Genomic DNA, 12,185 nt, shown 5'->3' on the forward strand with positions numbered 1-12,185 from the left:
TTGCAACCCACCTTTTCAGTCCTGTTTCAAATTCCTCCCCTCCAAGACTCATGTCTTCCAGCCCTCTTGGACTTCCAGCTGCTCCCTGACCCCAGCATTCCATCTCTTGCCTTTTGTATGTTTGCACAAGCTGTCGTGACCCCCTGACCCCCAGCCCCATACTTGGAATTCACACTCCTTTTTCATCCCCACCTATCAGAATCCTTCAGTTTCAGCTCAGGTACCCACCCTCATCTCCCCCATACCTCCCAATTAGTGTTGTCTTCTGTCTCAAGTAACCCTTGTATACTTTATCTGATCTCTTTTTCTGTTCCATTCACTCCCTGTTCTGTATTGTTGTTTTCTGTGTACATGACTTACACTGGTAGAAGATAAGCAGGACATTTTAAACTTTGTACCCCAATCACTTAGACCAGGGTTGGGGAACCTGCAGCTTTGAGGCCACTTGAGGACCTAGAGGGCCACGTATGATGTTGGAGGCCGCAGCTTCCCCAACCCTGACTTAGACAATACCTGAAACACATAATTAAATGCTTGTTGAATTGATTTGATGCTTGTATGAGAGCATCTATGAGGTTATGGAAAGTGCAGTGGACTTGACTTCAAGAAACCTGGTCATGTGACCTAGATCCGTCACCGCCCTGGCTCTTAGTTCGTCTGTAAAATGAGTGTTTGAGAGTAAAATAAATGCAATAGATTTTTACTGAGATGTAAAGATGACTTTAGGGCGGCTAGGTGGTGCAGTGGATAAAGCACTGGGTCTTGGAGTCAGGAAGACTCATCTTCCGAGTTCAAATCCAGCCTCAGATACTTCCTAGCTGTGTGACCCTGGGCAAGCCTCTTAACTCTGTTTGCCTCGGCTTCCTCATCTGTAAAATGGGCTAGAGAAGGAAATGGCAAACCACTCTGGTATCTTTGCCAAGAAAAACCCAAATGGTATCATGAAGATGGTTTGGTTTGACCAACTGAAAAACAACTGAACAACAAAAAAGATGATCTTTAAGGTCTTTATTGGTGTGGCTTCTGATTCTGATGCCTTTAACTGTAACTCTATTGAAACAAATATCAGGCAGCAACAATCCCTTTCAGCTCAAAATTTTTCATTTCCCTTTTTTTTTTTTGACTAGGCAATGGGGTTAAGTGACCTGCCCAGGGTCACACAGCTAGTAAGTGTTATGTGTCTAAGGCCAGATTTGAACTCATTGAACCTGACTACAGGGCTGGTGCTCTATTCACTGCACCACCTAGCTGCCCCTCCTTACCTTTTTTCTACCCCCATCACTCCTCCACAGAACATCAAATGGATCCTTCCCCATAAGTGTGCCTGTTAGGGTCCTGGTGGGAGCAGAGAAAACTGATCAAGTCCTATTGGGATCCTTGAAATCTGGAACACAAGGATGATTGGTTGGATAGAGAGAGAGAGGAAGGGGCTGAAAAAAAAAATCTGTAATCAGATTGGGCACCATGAGCAAAGGCTGTGGTTGCAGATCAGAAGATAGGGAGAGTAAGAGCATATCTGAATATTCAAGAGTGTGTGTGTGCATGTACAGTTTATGTGTATTGGAAGGGTGTACAGTCAGCATCTATCTATTCAGTGTGTCTCTGCAGCAAGAATGTGTGTATACAGTATGTGTGCATGAACTGGTACATTCTCTAAGACTTATACTATGATAAGCCTAAAATAATTTGACAGAGAAAATGAGAAGACACAAAAGCAGAGATTTTAAAACTATCTCTGGCTGCCAAAAGCTGACCAAGTGGCTTTACTCTCTCTACGCAAGCAGTTAGGAATCTAGGTCGCTGCTTCTTAACTTCAGAAGAGCTTTGGTGCCTGAAACCTGGGCTCTCCTTCCCAGATTGTCTGCTGCTTTATTAATGAGTTAGCTCATTAATGAGCTAATTAATTATTACATTAATGATCTATTAGCCCTGGGAGAGACCTTAGTGATGATCTAGTCCAATCTCCTCATTTTACCGATGAGGAAACTGAGGCTCAGAATAACTTGATAAGGACACAAAGCTAGGAAGTGTCAAAGACTAGATTCAAACCCAGGTCTCTTAACACCAAGTCTAACAATAGTCCTGTTATAGTAAGCTGCTCCTCACTGATACCTTTTTCTGTCCATCAGTCTCCCACTGGCCAAATTCTGGTCCTTTATTCCGGTCATTTATTCTGCCTGCCTCTGCCCCACTGGACTCCCTTAAGCCACCTATGCAGTTGTACAAGTTCTGGTCTATGCAGGGAAGGGAGGGTAACTCACATCTGTATGAGTGTGGGAGAGAAGGTGAGTATGTAAAGACAGGGAAAACGTCTGGGATGATCTCCAGAGGTCTGTGCTCTGAAAGGAGAGGGGAAAATACCCCCATGGTCTTCAGAATACTTCTTTTACAGGGTTTTGTTGGCTAAGGCTTTGATTTTGGATGGGAACCACAGAGACTGGAAAAATATGAAAAGGGGAGGGGCACTTAGTTGATTCCTGGCCAGGAAGTCTCATCTGGGGAGCCCTGGGTCAGAGCTCCACATTGAAGAGGAGGAGCGATTCAGATCCAGCCTCTGGCACCCACCACCCAGAAGGGCTCAGCCTGGTTACATGCAAAAAAAGGCTGCTCCCTCCTGTCCTCCCCTGGAATGTGTGTCCTATTTACATCCACCTACCCAGTCTAGTCTCAGGCAGTTTTCAAATGAAATTTAAATTGTTGCTAGACTGAAAATTCTTTTCTCTGTTCCTTTGCATCCACCCACACACACTACCCCTAATGGTGATTCCCTCCGCCAGAAGTGTACTGGAGAATATTAAAAGAATTGGTAGCAGGAAAGGACCTTAGGGAACATCTGTTCCAACCCCTTACAGAGAAGAAAACTGAGGCTCAGAGAAGGGAAATAAAATGCCTGATGTCACACAAGTAGTAAAATAAAAGAGCTGAGGTCCTCAGGTCCTCAGACTCCCAAATCCAGGATTCTTTTCACTATACCATGCTCCCAGAAATAGGTGATTTATATAGTTTGCTGAACCTGGAGTTAGGAAGCCCTGGGTTCAAATTCTGCCTCTGACATTTACTAGCTGCATGACCTTGAGGAAGTCACTTCACCCTGGGCTTTAGTGTTTCATCTGGAAAATGAGAAAGCGGGATAAAATGGTCCGTAACTCTGTGAATGTCAAATGAGGCAACCCCCCAGAAACCTTTCCCAGTCCACTGAGGGTCCCACAGCTGGGAGAAGCACCCTCTGAGGGCAGAAACAAGGAAGGGGAAGAAGGAGAATGCTTAGGAGCACTCATCTCACTCTGTGCCCTTGAAAGTTACTCTCCTCGATGCACGCACACAGACACGTGTGTCTGAGCCAGAGGCAAAGGGCTTGGGGAAGGTAACTCGGTGGGCCCCATAATGATTTGTAGCTGCCTAATGAGATTAATGAGCCCTGAGGGCTGGTATGCGGCTGGTGCTGGGGCACTCATTAGAAACAGAATCAGCGCTGGAGGAAGTAGGAGAGAGAGTGTGTTCCTCACAATCCAGGTGGTTTCTATTAGCCTGTGGGTGGGGGCAGGGATATGAGGATGCTTCTGCTGCCTTTCCCGCCTCCCTCCTTCCTCCACCCCCGTATTAACTAGGGAGGAATTTGGGATAGAAGCTGCCACCAAACCTCTTGTGGAGAAGCTAAAGGGGCCACTCTCCTTTAGACCCGGGAGGGAAAACTGAGGCGTCGAGAAAAGGCAAGATGTCCACAGTACTCTAAGGACAGAAAGCCTGGAGAAGGACCCTGAATGTGAGGAGGAGCCAGGCCACTTGGCTTTCACAGCTGCCACCTAGAGATTTGTTCCCAGACAAACAGAACGTGGGTGCCCAGGATGCTGTTCTCCACAAGTTGTCAGCCAGGCTCCACGTTCTAATTAACCCTGGAAGTCCTGTAGGGCCCCAGGGGAAGCTGTTCTGTGGCCTCAGACCCTGTAATTTGGTTTCCAAACTCACAGGCAGGGAGGTCTGTGGGGGCTAGAGGGAGCCAGCTCTGGGCCACTCCACCCAGCCCCCTTCATGCACGTCTGGACTGACGAGCAGAGGCTAGAATGTCAGAGGGATGGCTCTTGGTTCACCCTCCTGCCTGTGGCTTAAGGCTGCCTTTGCATAGGTACAAGATGTGTGGTATCGAAGTTAATAAGTGAGGGTGGAAGAGTAGAGGGAAGGGGCCTTTTTAGAAAGAGAGTAGGGGTGGGGAGGGGGAATGCACCGAGCCGGGGCTGGGTATCAAGACACTTGGGTTCTAGGCCCAGCTGTATCACTAAATAGTTGTATGACTTTGGGTAAGTTACTTCTACTGCCCGGACCTCAGTTTCCTCATCTGTAAAATGAAGGTGTTGGTCTAGATCAGGGGTTCTTAACCTTTTTTTGTGTCATGGACCTGTTTGGTGAAGTCTGTGCACATCTTCTCAGAATAGTGTTTTTAAATGCATAAAATGAAAGACTTAAGATTACAAAGGAAAGCAATCATGTTGAAATAAAGAGGTGATTTTTTTCCTTTGTGCAAGTTCATAGACATCCTGAATTTTGTCCATGGGCCTCAAGCTCAGAATCCCTTGACTAGATGATTTCTAATAGAGTCCCCTGCAGCTCTGACATTTTATGCATCTATTAGAGAAATTCCCTCTGCCCCTGTCCTCTACCCAAACTGGAAGGGTCCAGCTGGCACTCAGCTGTGTCCCAGCCAGGTGGGAATCTGGATGATCATCGCAGTAGCTCTGACTGGGACCTTGGGCTCAGCCTATTTCCAGCCCACCAATTCCCCTTCTTTTTAGTTACTGGCCTCAACTGGTCAGAAGTTAGAAAGGGGCTGTCCTCACTACCACTCCCCTGAATATGAGGCTCCCCAGCCCAGACCCCTGGGCTCCAAGAGGCCCCCAAATGTCTAGAGGCTGCATGCAGGAAACCAAAGGCAGGAAGAGGCACTGGGGACTGAGTAGAGGGGGCAGCCCAGGCGCAACTCAGCCCCATCTGCAAAGCATCAGTTGGGCAGGCAGGGTGGGGGCTGGGGGAGGAAATGGGAATAAACACTGGCTAGCAGAGAGGGAAGGGGTGGGGGGCGGAGGGGGAAGGGGCTGCGGCCTCAGCCCCTTGGCAGCCCATGAAGGGAAGTGACACAATGAGGAATGTGTTTCCCTCTGCCAGTCCTCCCCCCACCCCCCCTACAGAGGGGTGGGAGGCCAGGCCCTTCCAAAGTCTGAGACTGTACAACTGGCCCAGGGGGCAAATGCCTGGGCCCCAGGGAATGTCGGAGTGGAGAAGGGAGGGAGACCAACCAGGCTGCCCCTTCGAAAGATGGCGAATTTGCCTCCAAGGGCAGTGTGTGTGCGCCCAGGATCTGTGCGCATGGATGGATCCTGCACATGTCTGTATGGGAGTGCTCCAGTCCAGCACATGTGTGTGGGCATCCCCAGGCCTGTCCCTTCTCCTGAGAGCTTCCTCCCCTTGACTCCTTCCCTTCTGGGGGCATCGGGGGATTGGCGCTGGCTTCTTCCTGCCCCCACCCTCCCTCCTATCTACTTCAGGTTTCAGGGTTAGCAATGAGGTTAGAGGGAAAGGGCTGGGTCCCGGAGGAGGAGGACAGGGTGGTGGTCAGCTATGTGAGTGCCCTGCTGATGGGAAGGGCTGGGCGGGGTATTTTATTGCTCTCTCCAGCTATTTCTGTTCAGTGACTCTGCGACTCTGCAAAACATGCCTCTGGTAGGAACAGGGCCTCCCCCCTACTGACCCCAGCTTCCTCCCCTCTCCCTCCTCAATAGGAGAGAGTAGACTTCATTAACCCCTTCCAGGATATGAGGATTCCCTGGAGACTCTGAGAGGGTCTCAGGACCTGCTTGGAGTGTGATAGAGGGGGTGGGTAGCTAGGCAATTTTCAGCGTGTCTGTTGTGCCTCATGCCATGGTATCTTGGGCATACTGAACACTCCACCAGCCTCCTTTATCCTGAAGTGATCTCTCTCTCCCCCTCTGAGCTAGCATGGTACTGTGTACCTACCTTCCTCTTTTATCACATTATCAGAGAGAGCCATGTCAACAAGTATTTATTAAGCATATGCAATGTGTAGGCTGCTGGCAATACAAAGAAAGGCAGAGTTGGGTCTTGCCCTTTGAGGGTTCACAGTCTAATAAGAGAGAGACAACATGCAAACAATGTTCAAACAAGATATGTACAGAATGAATTGGCGGTAATCTCATTAAGGAGAATCAGGAAAGACTTCTTGTTGAAGGTGGGATTTTAGCTGAGACCTGAAGGAAGCCAGGAGGCAGAGGTGATGTGGGAGAGAGTTCTAGGCATGGGGAAATAGTGAAAAGGCCAACGGTTAGAACTGGAATGTCTTGTGAGAACAGCACAGAAGACTTCCAGAAGACTGGAAGGGCAGGAAGGGGCTAGGCTTTTAAAGCCAAACAGAGGATTTTTTAATATTTCATCCTAGAGGTAATTGGGAGCCACTGAAATTTAATGAAATGAGGTGAGGGGGGGAAAGTGACATAGTCAGATCTATACTTTAGGAAGATCAATTTGACAGCTGAGTGGAAGATGAACTCTGGACTGGGGAGAAACGAAGTAGGGAGACCAACCTACAGTAGGCTATTCAATAGTCCAGGCATGAGGTGGTAAGGGCCTGCACCAGGTGGTGGCAGTGTCAGAGGAAAGAAGGAGGTATATAATGGAGATGTTACTAAGGTAGAAGCAACCAAGTGTAAAGCCTCATGCTTGGGTTCAAAAAATCAGAGCCACTAGTATGAGATGGAGGGGGTCACTACAAAATGGCAGTTTGTCTTTAAAAGATTTTTAAAATTTACCATTAGCTACTCTTCTTGGTTTCAACTCCGAAACCGTCATGCCCTAGCACAGGTTCCCTCTGGCTCGAGGTTCTCATGCAAGTACACACATGCGCACACACACACCCCTTTTCAGCTTTTATGTGTGGTCTTCCCCCATTAAACTGTAAGTTCCTCGAGGGCAAGGGCTGTCTTTTATTTTTCTTATTATTCTTTTTATTCCCAGCACTTAGCAGAATGCCTGGCACCTAGTAGGTCCTCAATAAATATTTATTGACTAATGACTGACACAAAAAAGGTTAAGAAACCCTAGCCATACACTGTCACTCTGTAAACTCATCAGCTCCCATGGATTCAATTATAATCTCTACACAGACCTGTATTTTTAGCTCTAGTCTTTCTCTGAACCTGCAGTCCTGATTGCTTATTGGACCTTTCAAACTGGATGTCTCAGAGATATCTCATACTCGACATGTCCAGAACCAAACCCAATATCTTTGTTCCCACACTCTCCTATTCCAAGCTTCCCAGTTTCTATCTAAGGCACTACCATCCTTCCTGTTTCTCTGGTCCATAACTTAGGCATATATTATACTTCAGTCTCCCTAACCCCATTTCCAAACGATTGCCAGATTCTGTCATTTCTACCTCTGTGGCATCTCTCACACCAGACTCATCGTCTCCCCTCACATAGTTACACCCTTAGTCCCTTATCACCTCTTGTGGTGAAATGGAACAGTCTCCCGGTTGGTGTTTCTGCCTCCTCCCTCACCACTCCAGTGGACCCTGCACACTGTCTCATTGTCATATACAAATCTCATTTATCTTACAAAATTCAATCAGCCTCATCAGTACCCTCTGCCCCTCTGATCAGATCCTCTGAGTGGAAGGCAGAGCCATGAACTCCAAAACATCCATCTCAGGAGAGGTCACAGCCCATTCTTCTTCCTATTTCCCATCAGCTGTGCTACTTTTCTATCATGCCCCTGAGTTGAACCTTGAAGATAGGTGCTATTTTGTTTACATTTGTATTCCCACTTAGCACAGTGCCTGGTATGTAATAGGAGCTTAATAATTATTTATTGACCATCTGACACTGATGCCAAAGTAGTTTTCCCTAAGCACAGATCTGACCATGTTGCCCACCTATTCAATGAACTCCCGATGGTTTCTTATCATCATTAGGTTATTTAGCTTTGAAAAACCTTCTCAATCTGGCCCCACCATATCTTTCCAGGCTCATTTGAATATTACTTCCCATCCCATACTGTACCATCCAGCCAGACTGGCCTGGAATACACTCTCTCCTCACTGCCACTCCATGGAATTCCTCTTTTCCTTCAATATGAAGCTCAAACACCACATGCTACTCAAAGTCTTTGCAGATCCCACAAAATGCTAGTATCCTCCCACCCAGACTACCTTGTATTTAATGAGTGTGTTTTTATACTATTTTCTTTATATTTATTCTACTTTGTTTTTGTACATGTATTTGTCTTCCCATTAGAATGCAAGTTCCTTGTGAGTGGTGTTGCTTTGTTCTATTTATTTATATTCCCCAATACTTGGCACAATGTCTGGCACATAGTAGGCATTTAATAAATGTTTGTCAACTGACATATTGTGGAGGGGATGTCTTGTTCAGATGCAGTTAGGACTAGCTGTTCTCTCTGGTCTCTTCTCATTTGGAAATGCTGCCATTTTGTGAACAATAATTTACATTCACGTAGTGCTTTACACAACTCTCTGAGGCAGGAAATTCTATCAAACTGTCTTCACAGGTAAGGAAACTGAGCCTCAGAGAAGTTGAATGACTTGCCCAAGACCAGACACCCAGCTGGTAAAACTTGAGCTTGAACCTAGGCCTCCTGATTCCTGGAGCAGTGCTTTTCCTCCTATGATACACATCTTTCTGCCTTCTACTGTAGCCATTTATGTAATGCCTCTTGTCTCCAGTGCCTAGCACAGTGCCTGGCACACAATAGGCACTTAATAAATGCTCGTTGACTTTCGGTTGATATGACTGCCCTCCTAGACTTTAAGCTTTGTGAAACGAGGAACCATGATGTTGGGCAAATCACTTAACCTCTCTAAGAAGAGCCTTAGTTTTCTTACCTGTATAACAGAGGAAATAATACTTATGTCACCTACTTTGAAAGGTCATTTTCAGAAGACACTCTATAAGTGATATAAAGTAGTTGTGAACTGTCTTTATTCTTCTCAGTGCCTAACACTGTGTCCTCTGCATGCAGTAAGTGCTCAATAAATGCTTATTAAATGAATGCATCAAAGCCTCCTGATTGTTTTGACTGGAGCAGGGGGTGGAGGGCACAGGGAGCAAAAGGGAAGAGTGATGAAGAAAATAGAAATAAACCCAACTGAGTGGTAAAGAGGGAGTGGGGACACTGGACTTTTCTCCAAAGAGATATGAATAGTGCTCGCAGTGACAGCCACCAGTAACAGGTGCTGGGGCCGGGAGAATAGTAGCTGAGTGAGCTCAGGGCAGCTGGTACCTCTTCCCGCAACCCCCTCTTCCTTTCCTCCCACCAGAATGTGTCGGGGGAGGAGAGGGAAAGGGAGGGGAAAGTGGAGAAGTGGAGAATGAACAGTCACATCGGCCCATCCTTCTTGCCAGGAAAGTGGCTGTGTACTGCTGTCTACTCTGAAAGAGGAGGAGGGTTTGGGCCCTGCCAGTGCCTAGCAGGTTCCTGCAGGTGTGGGAGCTGTCCTTTCAGCACCGTGCCCTTCCTTAGTTGCTGGGATCTGCCTGGGTCTCTATCTGCCTCCTGAAAGGGAATGGCTTACTCACAGTGGAGTTGTTTGAGTTTCTGGTCACCACCCACAAGAGCCAGGTACTGGATGCTCCAAGATGCCGTTCTCTTTTCTTTCATGACTCAGTTTTAGTGCTTCTAGAGGTTGAGAACTTAAAGACTAGAGGAAACTTTATCCCTGGAGCCTCATATAAGCTCAGAAAACAGGATGTCCTTCAGCAGATGCTAGATCCAAATTCTTTGCCTTGGTCTGTGACCTTTCTGAGTAAATTCCCTGGACTGAATATAACCTGGAGTTTTCAAAATAATTTGTTCCCTTTTCTCTCACCTAGTATTTTATGTTTATGTCAGCTGGGAATTATGGAAGAAGAAAAAGAATGCTGAAAGCTCTTGGATATGTCAGGAGCAAACTGGACAAAGCAAACTCTGTGACCCTAGGCAGATTGCTGAGTCTTCTTATCTGTAAAAATGAAGGGATTAGACTGGTCTCTAAGGGCTTTTTCAATTCTGACAGTCTTTATTCTTACTCAGGTTAGGGTTGGGCTAGATGTCTCTGGAGTCCTTCTAACTTTGCGATTCTATGACTAGGAGACAGTATTATGGAAAGAACGCTGGAATGAAAGTCAGTCAGGCAATCAAGATTTGTTAAGCACCTACTATGTGCCAGGTACTGTGCTAAACTCTGAGGATACAAAGAAAGGCAGTCTCTGTTCTGAAGGAGCTCATACTCAAATGCGGAGTCTAATGCTACGGTCAAAGTGAGAGGACCTGGGTTCAAGTCCAGGTCCTGTCACAAACTATCTATATTATCATGAACCAATCACTTACCTTTCCAGTCTTCTTATATCTTACACTTCCCTCCCCCCTCACCCTATGTGCTCTTTAATCCAGTGACACTGACCTCCTTTCTGTTCTTTGAACAAGATATTCCATTAACGACTCTGGGTATTTCCACTGGCTTTCCCCATACTTGGTTATGTTATTCCAGGATCTCAGGAGCAGGCTGGGTACCTGCAACCTTTTAGTGTTCCCAAAGTGGTCTGATTCAGAATAAAATCTGATTGCTGCCCAACTACCCCTCCACCCTCAATCTAAGCTTTGCAAATTCCTGACCTGATTTTGAGTCAAGAGTATGCAAGAGTAAAATGGCTGCTGGACTCCACTCCTATCAATAGCTGGAAAGCTTTGTTGGTCAGAGTGGCAGAATTGCAGGCTTCTCTTTGGTTTGGGATCCCTGCCTGGTTATTCCTCTGTAGGCTGGCCTAGATACTTGAAGTGAGCCCCTGAGCTGAGGTTGCTCACACTGGTGCTGCTGCTGCCTCTTGAACTTCCTCTTTTTCCTGTAAGCTGTCCAGTACCTCCCTACACAGGAATACCACTCCCCTGAGAAGATTCCCTTCTCACTCTAACTTGAATCTGTGACCAGGAATTGGGTATTGGGTAACAAAGCTGCCACTCTCACTTGTCTGAGTCTAGTGCCCCAGTATGGGGCCATACCTGCTGATACCCTGATATAAGTCTGAGATCTCATCTTGCCCTGGTGTACAGCCTCTCCTGAGAGCTAGAGTGCTCCGCAAGTCATGTGCTCCTGATCTGACCTCCATCCCTAGTGTCCAAAGACCTACCTGCATGTATACCTATGCTGTGCTGGGCTGGACAAATGACTCACTGTAACTTTTTCTGGATTTCTCCATCAGGATTCTGTCTGGTGCATTTTCTAGATTTATTTGGAGGAATTTGTGGAGGGAATTCACCACACTGCTTCCTAATACTTCACCATCTTGGTTCTGCCTCCCTGTCTCCCATACCTGGAATGCTGTCTGTCCTCATATTTGCCTACTGGCTTTCCTGGCTTCCTTCAAGTTCCAGCTAAAATCTCACCTTCTACAGGAAGCCTTTCCTGATCCCTTAAGTCTAGTGCCTTCTCTCTATTGATTATCTCTATTTTATCCTGTATGTATCTTGTTTATACTTAATTGTTTGCATGTCTCTCCCATTAGACTGTGAACTCCTTGAGAGCAGGAATTGCCTTTTACCTTTCTCTGTATCACTTAGCACAGTGCCTGGCACATAACAGGTGCTTAATAAATGTTTATTGACTGACTGACTAAGCTTACCTCTTTTTCTCATCTGTAAAATGAGGTGGTTTTAGATGGTCCCTAAGGTCCCTTCTGTGTCCGCACTAATTAGCTTTGTGACTAAGAGCCTTATACATCAAAGGGAGATAATAAATTAAGACATGTAACTGCTCAGGGCTCTCGATGGCCTTCTCCCTTCAGTAGAGAAGAATCTCGTTAGCCGACTAACAACCCACTGTGTAAAAGACCACCTAGTTCCCTGACCCTGTCCACCTTTTTGGCTTCTCCTCTCCAAAATTATGTTCTGTAGCTTCTGATTGGCCAGCAATCAAAGGAACTGAGGAAGATAGTGCTGAGAAAGGGAGACTGCCATGTGGGGAATGGAGAGGAGGTTTGGGGTTGGGAAGAGGTGGAAAGGAAAAAGATGTCTAGAGAATGCATGAAGGAGCCTGACATTTTTAGAGGAAGAGGAGATTCCTGCCTTGGGAAGGCTGGTCAGGTCTTACGAGAGGCAGAGCCATGATGCCTCCTTCCTCCACCTG

At 46.6% G+C, this 12,185-nt stretch overlaps 1 protein-coding gene across 6 annotated transcripts in view; it reads left to right on the forward strand.

Moving 5' to 3' along the window:
• The window catches only part of ADGRA2 (adhesion G protein-coupled receptor A2), a 62,238-nt gene that overhangs the window by 27,611 nt on the left and 22,442 nt on the right, over positions 1-12,185 (forward strand). The gene's annotated exons all lie outside the window — the stretch shown is intronic.

The sequence above is a fragment of the Phascolarctos cinereus genome, unplaced genomic scaffold, assembly GCF_003287225.1.
Source record: "Phascolarctos cinereus isolate Bilbo 61053 unplaced genomic scaffold, phaCin_HiC Scaffold_2;HRSCAF=192, whole genome shotgun sequence".
Taxonomy (NCBI): domain Eukaryota; kingdom Metazoa; phylum Chordata; class Mammalia; order Diprotodontia; family Phascolarctidae; genus Phascolarctos; species Phascolarctos cinereus.